Source organism: Gorilla gorilla, chromosome X, assembly GCF_029281585.2.
Source record: "Gorilla gorilla gorilla isolate KB3781 chromosome X, NHGRI_mGorGor1-v2.1_pri, whole genome shotgun sequence".
Classification (NCBI taxonomy): Eukaryota; Metazoa; Chordata; class Mammalia; order Primates; family Hominidae; genus Gorilla; species Gorilla gorilla.
In genome coordinates, this window is record NC_073247.2 from 13,817,888 (window position 1) to 13,828,557 (window position 10,670).

The 10,670-nt window shown below is 41.0% G+C and overlaps 1 non-coding gene across 1 annotated transcript; it reads left to right on the forward strand.

Annotated features, from left to right (window-relative positions):
- Positions 1-10,065: 10,065 nt before the first annotated feature.
- Positions 10,066-10,170, forward strand: LOC115932486 (U6 spliceosomal RNA). Its single transcript, XR_004068764.1, has one exon. It is a non-coding gene; the product is annotated as a U6 spliceosomal RNA (small nuclear RNA).
- The last annotated feature ends 500 nt before the right edge of the window (positions 10,171-10,670 follow it).

Sequence of the window (10,670 nt, forward strand, 5' to 3'; positions counted from 1 at the left end):
TAAAGAAACTTTATGGATATAGAAAATAGAAAATAAACTTTCATTATCCATAAAGTTTCTTCGCCATTCATCTACTGAAAATGTCCCACATTGTTTTTTAATTTTTATTTTCAGTTCTGGGGTACATGTGCAGGATGTGCAGGTTTGTTTCATAGGTAAACGTGTGCCATGGTGGTTTGCTGCACCTGTCAGCCCAGCATGCATTAGCTATTTTTCCTGATGCTCCCCCTCCCCCCAAAGGCCCCAGTGTATGTTGTTCCCCTCCCTAAGGTCAAGAAACAACAGATGCTGGCGAGGCTGTGGGGAAATAGGAACGCTTTTACACTGTTGGTGAGAATGTAAATTAGTACAACCATTGTGGAAGACAGAGGTGATTCCTCAAGGATCGAGAACTAGAAATACCATTTGACCCAGCAATCCCAATAATTACTGGGATAATACATAATCCCAGTAATGTCTACCCAAAGGAGGCCTGGCGCAGTGACTCACGCCTGTAATCCCAACACTTTGGGAGTCCGAGGCGGGCCGATCACCTGAGGTCAGGAGTTCGAGACCAGCCCCCGTCTCTACTAAAAATACAAAAATTAGCTGGGCATAGTGGCGGGTGCCTGTAATCCCAGCTACATGGGAGGCTGAGGCAAGAGAATCACTAGAACCTGAGAGGCGGAGGCTGCAGTGAGCCGAGATTGTGCCATTGCACTCCAGATATATAGCCAAAGGAATATAAATCATTCCATTATAAAGATACATGCAGACGTATGTTCACTGCAGTACTATTCACAATAACAAAGACATGGAATCAACCCAAATGCCCATCAATAATAGACTGGATAAAGAATATGTGGTCCATGGACACCATGGAATACTATGCAGCCATAAAAAGGAACGAGATCATGTCCTTTGCAGGGACATGAATGGAGCTGGAAGCCATTATCTTCTAGTTGTATTTTATCAGGAAAACATATCAGCCTCCTGGTTGGGTGCCCACTGACCTCAGACGATCTGTTGTCACCACATGCTTTGATTTAATGAGGATGGCAAAAACAGCACTGCTTTCAATCTGGGCTCTTTTTCGTGTTTTTGTCCTTTCTTTCCTTTTCTGATGTATTCACCCACTCAGTGCAATTAAAAGAAACTGGGAGGCTCTCATCTTAAAAAATTCCCGATAATAGGACATTCTGCCTACTTCCCCAAAGCATCTCTGTAGGTTTGAGTCGTTGTCAAGACAGCCCTAAATGTTTAGGTTACACACACCCATCTACTCTATGCATAGTTTTCTTTCACCAGCCACATAATAAATTATAGGACTCTTGAAATCTTATGAAACAGGGGGAAACAGATCTAAGAAAACCCTATGAAACCTGATTTTGTATTACATAATGCCGGGAAATGGAATGTTGGAACTTAGGCTTGCCAAACAGTCATCATTTTCAGGCAGCGTTTGAAGTTAGGGAAACAGAAAAATACATATATCTCCCCGCCTGTGATTATCTGATGGACAAATGGTTTAATAGGACATATAGAGAGAAGCAAAAAAAAAAAAAAAAAAAAACAACGAGAAATGTCTATAACGATTTCAAGGCAGGTGTCTGGAATTGCGATCATATTATAATTCAATATGTTTTTGTAAAACAGCAATGCAGAAACAAGCATCTTTTAAACTCTCTTATCTCATTGATTTCATTGTTTTACTCTGAATAAAATTAACCAAGTTTCTATGAAAATGAGCCTTTCCAAAATGGGGGCCAGAAATGCATATTTATTTCTTCAAGTGCTGCATTTTAAATTGGTGGCCAGCCAAGAGTAAAAGAAAAAGAGACGGAGTTTCTCCATGTTGGTCAGACTGATCTCGAACTCCTGACCTCAAATGATCCTCCTGCTTTGGCCTCCCAAAATGCTGGGATTACAGGCATGAGCCACCGTGACTGGCCTAGTGAAGGGTGTCTTAATCTGTGCACCTTGGGTAACTCGGGGCTGAACGACTCTCTGTGGTCGAGTGTCCTGTGCACTGTAGGGTGTTGAGCAGCATCCCTGGGCTCCACCCACCAAATGCCAATAGCACCCATTCCCAGCTGTGACAACCAAAATATCTCCAGACATGTTACCTGGGGGACAAACTCGACCCACGTTAAAAGCTCCTGATGTAAAAAAAAAAAAAAAAAGCAATAATGTATTGTGCCACAACTTGGATGAAACTGGAAGCCATATTCTAAGTGAAGTCACTAAGGAATAGAAAACCAAATACCACACATTCTCACTTACAAAAGTGGGAGCTGGTAGGGCACGGTGGCTCATGCCTGTAATGCCAGCACTTTGGGAGGCCGAGGCAGGAGGATCACTTGAAACCAGGAGTTCAAGAACAGCCTGGGCAATGTAGTAAGACCCTGTCTCTACAGGAAATAGAAAATATTAGCTGGGAGTGGTGGTGCGCACCTGTGGTCCCAGCTACTCAGAAGGCTGAAGGGGGGGACCTGCTTGAGCCTAGGAGGTTGAAGGTGCAGTGAGCCATGATCGTGCCACTGCAATCCATGCTGGGTGACAGAGTGAGACTCTGCTTCAAAAAAGAAGTGGGAGCTAAGTTGTGGGTATGCAAAGGCATACACAGTAGTGTAATGGACATTGGAGACTCCGAAGTGGGAGGGTGTGAGTGCAGCGAGGGATGAAGGACTACCTATTAGGTACCATGTACAACACCCAGGTGATGGGTGCACTAACATCCTAAACTTCAGTCATCCACATAACCAAAAACCACGTGTACCCTAAAGCTATTCAAATTTAAAAAAAAATCAAAGAACTCCTGATACAAAATTTCACATGTTCTCACTCAAACATGGGAGGTAAAAATGTTAAAAACCTCCACTCATGGAGATAAAGTAGAATGGTGGTTACCAGAGGCTGGGAAGAGTATCGAGGAAGAGGCGATAGAGTGGGGATAGTTAATGAATGCAAAAATACAGTTGGATAGAAGCAAGAAGTTATAGTATTTGGTACTACAACAGGGAGACTATAGTTAACAATAATTCATTGTATATTTTAAAATAACTAAGAGAGTGGAATTGCAATGTTCTTAACACAAAGAAATGATAAAGGCTTCACAGGATAGATACCCCAATTACCCTAATTTGATTATTACACATTGTAAGCTTGTATCAAAATATCACATATACCCTGTAAAGAAGTACAACTATTATGCACCCATAATGATTAAGAATAAAAAAATTTAGGCCAGGCATGGTGGCTTATGCTTATAAACCCAGCACTTTGGGAGGCAGAGGCAGGAGGATTGCTTGAAGCCAGGAGTTGGGGACCAGCCTGGGCAACATAGCGAGACCCCATCTTTACAAAAAATTTTTAAAAATTAGCCGGGCATGGTGGCATGCACCTGTAGTCCCAGCTACTCAGGAGGCTGAGGCAGGAGGATCGCTTGATCCTGGGATTTGAAGGCTGCAGTGGGCTATGATCACATCACTGTACTCTAGTGTGGGCAACAGAGCAAGACCTCATCTCTAAAAATAATAAATAATAAAATAATGTTTAAAAAGAACCACTGTTCTAGTCTAAAATTGCAATGCATGTCTATTTTTTCTCAAATGTCTGCTCACCAAGCGAAGTTTTGTTCTACACTTGATATAATTTCAGACTACAATGTGGAAATAAGGGAGGGATTAAGGCAGCCTGACATAAGGTCAATCTTTCCAGGCCAGGAGTGGCCCCAGGAAAATTGTTTTTTCTTTTTGGGTTCAGATAAACCACAGCGAATAACCATAGCCCAGCACCGCACGGCTTTCCGGCAAAGACAGGACCTCCTCCCTCCAGGGATGGCAGGAATGTAAAGTGAAAGCATTACCAGAAAGGGGTCCCAGTCCAGACCCTAAGAGAGGGCTCTTGGATCTCATGCAAGAGAGAATTCAGGCGAGTCCACAGAGTAAAATGAAAGGAAGTTTATTAAGAAAGTAAAGGAATAAAGAATGGCTACTTCATAGGCAGAGCAGCAGCCTGGGCTGCTGGCTGCCTATGTTTATGGTTATTTATTGATTATATGCTAAACAAGGGGTGAATTAGTCATGAGTTTTCCAGGAAAGGGGTGGGTAATTCTGAGGGTTCCTCCCCTTTTTAGACCATATAGGGTGACTTCCTGAGGTTGTCATGACATCTGTAAACTGTCCTGGCTCTGGTGGCAGTGACTTTTAGCAGCTAATGCATTATAATGAGTGTATAATGAGCAGTTACAATGACCAGGGGTCACTCTTGTCACTGTCTTGGTTTTGATGGGATTTCACTGACTTCTTTACTGCAACCTGTTTTATCAGCGAGGTCTTTATGACCTGTATCTTTACTGACCTCCTATTTCATCCTGTGACTAAGAATGCCTAACCTCCTGGGAATGCAGCCCAGTGGGTCTCAGCCTTATTTTACCCAGCTCCTATTCAAGATGGAGTTGCTCCGGTACAAACACTCTGACAAAAGCGTGCTTATTGTGCTGACCGAGGAGGGCTGAATGAAATCCAGCTGGATTGGACAGGGAACTAAAGGAAGATGTCCATCCATAGAATGTAGACAAGGCACTGATAAATGTGATAAACACAGCAAGGTCTGTGCATGGATGGACATACTTTTTTTTTTTAAAGACATGGTCTCACTCAGGCTGGAGTGCAGTGGTGTAATCACGGCTCACTGCAGCCTTGACCTCCCAGCCGCAAGCAATCCTCCTACCTCAACCTCCTGAGTAGCTGGTACTACAGGCACGCACCACCATTCCTGGCTAATTATTTTTATTTTTTGTAGACATAGGGTCTCAGTGAGTTGCCCAGGCTGGTCTCAAACTCCTGGGCTCAAGCAATCCTCCTGCCTCAGCCTTCCAAGTAGCTTGGACTACAGGCACATGCCACTATGCCAGACTCATTTTTGTATTTTTTTGGAGAGAGGAGGTTTTGTGATGTTGCCCAGGCTGGTCTAGAACTCCTGAACTCAAGTGATCCACCAACCTCAGCCTCCCAACATGCTGGAATTACAAGAGTGAGCCACTGAGGCCAGCTGAGATACATCTTTCTCTCTCACCAAGGGCTCCTAAGTGGACATCTGGTCCCTATAGATGCTGCATTTTTTTCTGACTTTCTTTCAAAGTCATTTTGAAATGTACGTTAAGGCTTGGGTACTGGACCCTCTTTGACTTTCAAACCATCAGGAGCCATTTGTAGTGTCTGGAGACATTCTGAGTTATTATCACTGGAGAGTGGATGTGGCCAGCATCTGGTGGGTGGAGCCCAGGGATGCTGCTCAACACCCTATGAGAGCAGAGGATGGCCACACCACAGAGAATCCTCCAGCCTCAAGTGTCAGCAGCACCCACATTGAGAATCTTGAACTAAAGAATACAAAGATTCCACATATGAGATCATGCAGTATGTGTCATTCTGTGCCTGGCTTATTCCACTTAACATAATGTCCTCCACGTTCATCCATGTTGTGGCAAATGCCAACACTTCCTTCTTTAAGACTTGATAGCATTCCATTGTGCATACAAATCACATTTTCTTTACCCATTCATCCACTGATGGACACTTTGGTTGACTCCATATTTTGGCTATTGTGAATAGTGCTGTAATGACTATGGGAAAACAGATAAATTAGACATTCCTCAGAAAGTTACTAGAAAAATAAAATTATAAGTCAACAAATATTTGTTTGAAGTCTTCAAAAGCTGTTTAAACCATCCAGAAAAATATGAATTCTCATATAAACCTTATGAAAAATAAAAATGGTAAGCTAAATGCTGAAATTTTTAAAAGCGTCAAAATTATCTATCTACCTGTCTATTTATCTATTCATCTATCCATCATCTTTCTATAACTATCCATCCATCCATTCATCCATTTATCCATCCATTCATTCATCTATTGAATGTACCTATCTAGCTAGCTAGCTAGCTATTTATCATCTATCCATCTACTGAATCTATCATCTATCCTTATCTATCACATACCTATCTACCCACCCACCCATCTATTGACTCTAATCATCTACCATTACCTATGTATCTATCATATATCTATCCATCCATCCATCTATCTATTGAATCTATCTATCCATCCATCCATTCATCTACTGAATCTATTATCTATCATTATCTATATATTTATCTGTCTATGTATCTACCCATCCATCTACCTATTGAATATATGTATCATCTATCATTATCTATCTGACAGTCTAATCTATTTAAGCTCTCTGTCATCTATTATAACATATTTTTATCTATCTCTTCTATTTATTCTCATCTCTATTGTCATATATTATATGCATGTTGATACAGAGAAAGATTGATAGATAGAGATTTGTAAAATGTACAAATATTTAAAATGAAACATTTTTTTTAAATGGGTGACATGGTAAACAAGGACATTCACTGACTAGCCTTATTCACTTCCTACCCACCCTTCCAATCTAATCACTCCTAGGAGGTGTTTCTGGGAACAGCTTTCTTCACCCCCCTCTGTCTCTTCATCCCAGCACCACTTTCTGCCTGCCCCCTGGCCAGCCCAGCTTCCCTGAGGCTCCTCCCTGTCCCCTGCACCCATCACACACCAAGTCCATGATGATTGTTGTTTACGTGTCCACTCCCCAACCACACACATCAAAAGCACCTGGAGGCTCAGGGGTCTTCCTCTCTGGTTTTCCTCCATACCTGGCGCAATGGTGGTAACTGGTAGCACCCAATAAATGTTTGAGTAAATGAATAGACTACTTAGTTCCCTTTACAACTGCCAATGAAGGAATGATAAAGGAAGGTGGTGATTTTTAACTCCTAAGGTCCAGTAAGTCAGGGGTAAGGGTTTTTCTTTATTTCCAGCTCCAGAAAACTGCTGAAAGGAGATGGGAAAAAGCAACTCATTTCTAAAAATCCCTTTAGCGTAACTTACAAGTCCCTCAGCCAGCCTGCCTCAACCCCCTCCCAAGGCATCTGGTTCTAGTTCAGGGCAAAGGAAGTTAAGTGTTTCATTATAATGCTTCTTGCACACACACATATGCATTTACTGGGGGTGGGGAGCTTTGGGGGAATTTTACTAATATTTGCTAATTTTTTATTGACTTACGTATAAAGAACTGTAAACTTAATTTTCATTTCCCTATGTTTCCCTCAATTTGCTCAATTCTTTCCTTCTGATTGCGATGAAATTTTTCTAGAAAATCATCACCCAATTTAAACCATATTTTTTAAGTATTTCCCTGTGCCGGGGGAAAGAAAGTTTAAAATGATTTTTTAGATTATTTGTATATTTTTGAAATGTTTCAACAAGGTTAAATATAATTGGAAGGAAAAGCAAAGCATCATATAAATCTCAGGTGAATTGAAGAAAAAAATAAGCATTTGTGCAAGGCCAGGGAGTCAAAATCTGATTTTCTTCTAAAGGAAAGAAGGTTCAGAGAGTTCTTTTTTCCAAGTTTAGAAACCATTCAAAACTCGTGAGTTTGCTGTTTTGATCATCACTGAAATCTCTTCCAGATTCCTACCCTTAGGAAAAAAAAAAAAATATATATATATATATGTATATATATGTGTGTGTATATATATATGTGTATATATATATAGCTTCATGCTTTAAAAGAAGAAAGATCAAAATAGTATATTAAGTAGTCTCAGAATACTTCTTGTACATATAAAAAATACTCAGTGAGTTATTATAAAATAAATCAAAAACAGACAGACTGAATCTTCCTTAGATTATATATGCTTTTAACTTCTAGGAGAATGAAGGATGCAAGCTAGAAGATTAATGAAAGAAAATCAATTACCCCAAACAAAAATGTTTAAAAATCTCAATTATAGTTCAGATTGGCCCTTTCTAGCAAAAGTCAAAATGTGGTATGCAAACACATAATGTAATGCCTTCATTCTTCACACAAGCCTTGACTATGTACATGGTTAGTGCTCATTGTTTGAAAATCCAATGAGACTGTAATATCTGAGAAACCACCACAGATTATGCAGCAAAGGCATTTTACTGTATCAAATTCAAGTGGTCAGAGACATTTGAACCACAGCAACTCCATCTTGAATAGGGGCTGGGTAAAATGAGGCTGAGACCTACTGGGCTGCATTCCCAGGAAGTTAGGCATTCTAAGACACAGGATAAGATAGGAGGTCAGCACAAGATACAGGTCATAAAGACCTTGCTGATAAAACAGCCTGCGGTAAAGAAGGCAGCCAAAACCCACCAAAACCAAGATGGTTACAAGAGTGACCTCTGGTTGTCCTCACCGCTCACTATATGCCAATTATAATACATTAAAATGCTGAAAGGCACTCTCGTGAGCGCTCTAACAGTTTACAGAGGCCATGACAATGTCAAGATATTACCCTATATGGTCTAAAAGGGGAGGAATCCTGAGTTCCCGGAATTGCCCACCCCTTTCCCAGAAAACTCATGAATAATCCACCCCTTGTTCAGCATAAAATCAAGAAATAATGGTAAAAATGGACAACCAGTAGCCTTTGGGGCTGCTCTGCCTGTGGAGTAGCCATTCTTTTATTTCTTTACTTTTGTAATAAACTTGTTTTCACTTTATGGACTCACCTCCAATGCTTTCTTGCACGAGATCCAACAACCCTCTCTTGGGGTCTGAATCGGGACCCCCTTCCTGGTAACAAAGTTACAAACAAAGGAAATCCTATCTAAAACAGATACAGTCGTGCACTGCCACAGAACGTATGGCCAATGATGGACAGCATATAAAACGATGGTCCCACAGGATTATAATGGAGCTGAAACATTCCTGTTGCCTAGTGATTTGTGTTACAATTGCCTACTGTATTCAGTATAGGAACATGCTGTACAGGTTTGTAGCATAGGATCAACAGGCTACACCATATAGCCTAGGTGTGTAGTAGGCTAGACCATCTAGGTTTGTGTAAGTGCACTCTAGGATGTTTGCACAACAACACTGCCCAGGGATGCATTTCTCAGAATGTATCCCCATCATTCAGCAACAAGTGACTGTAAGTCTATTTCACTGTGTGTAACTTCCCCTACTGTAAGGGAACTCCCCTCAGAAACCCAAGCTCGCCTTGGTTCAGACCCACAATGCAGCAATTTAGGAAGAGTATGCTTCCCTGAGGAGGCACTTTAGCTCAAACCAGCCACCACTTGCTCACTGGCTTTCTACTACCTTCTCATCAGTTTTAGCCCCACAGAATCAATAGTGAGCTTCTTTTCCATGTTGGAATTAATTATAAATACAGGAGTGGGAGTTTCCACATTTGCATGAGGTAATCTATTTGTTAGTTAAGGACCCATATCCATTATCTATTGCTGGGTAACAAACACTCCCAACACTTAGTAGCTAAAGACAAGCACCATTTTATTTGTGCATCACTCTTGGGTCACAAATTTCAGGCTGAGCTCAGCTGGATGGTTCTTCTGTGGGTCTCCCTTAAGGTCCCTTATGTGGTCCCAGTCCTCTGACAGTTTGACTGAAAATGGATGGTGTAAGCTGGGAGCCTATTCACATGGCTGGCCATTGGTGCTGACTGTCAGCTGAATCTTTCTCATGGTGACTCATCTCAGAAAGGCTACCCTGACTTCTTCATATGGGGTGGCCTCAGTACTCTAGGCTGACAGACAAGACCACCCAACAGACGTGTTCATGAATGTACCTTAGACCATCCAGTCTCATCAAGCTGCCAGATAATGGAAGCTGCAAGAAAGACCCCAGGCAAGACCAACAGAAGAACTGCCCAACTGAACCCAGTCCAAGTTATTGATTCACAGACATATGAGCAAATACAATGTTTGTGATATTGAGGCACTAAACTTGTAGTTGATTTTATACCAAAAAAATAGCTAACATCCTGAAATTCATACCTGAAGTGGGTGGAGGGTTGCTGTCATACAAAAGCTTAAAACATGCTTCATTGGCTTTGAAACTGAGTGGTGAATGAAGGTTGGGAAAATAGTAAGGTAACTGCTACCAAAGGCTAGAAAAAAAATAGTAACCAGTGGTATGTTGTGTTGGAAGAGCAAAACTGTAGCCTGCAGTGACTTGGAAGATAAAAATGTACCTAATGTGCTTGCTTTGGCAGCGCATATTCTAAAATTGGAATGATACAGATAAGATTAGCAAGGCCCATACAAGGATGACAGGTAAATTCGTGAAGCATCTCATTATTTAAAACACACACACACACACACACACGTAAAATAAAGTCAAAAAAGAAAAGAAAAGAAATGTACCTAATAAACTCAGACTTAGAGGAAGTAGGTTTTTGTTGTTGTTGAACATTCGCACTATTGACATTTGGGGCCAGAAAATTATTTGTCATGGAAGCTGCCATGTGCATTGTAGCATTCTCAGCTTCATTCTGGGCCTCTGCTTGGTAGATCTCAGAAGCACCCATTGAGTACAGCCTGAATTTTTGTCCCATATAACAGTGAGTATATAACATAGATTTTTTTTAACCCACTGCATTTTGGGATTCTTTGTTATGTGCCAATAGCTGAATGACACAGCCTCTTATAACAGAAACAGAGAATTTGCTCATGCAGATTTCTTTTCTTGCTTCAATGGTTCATTCTGTAAATATTTGCAGTGCATTCCTTGAGCCAAATAGTATCTGAAATTTGGGGATAAATATGTATGAAGTGATAGACCCTGACCTGCTGAGGCTCCTT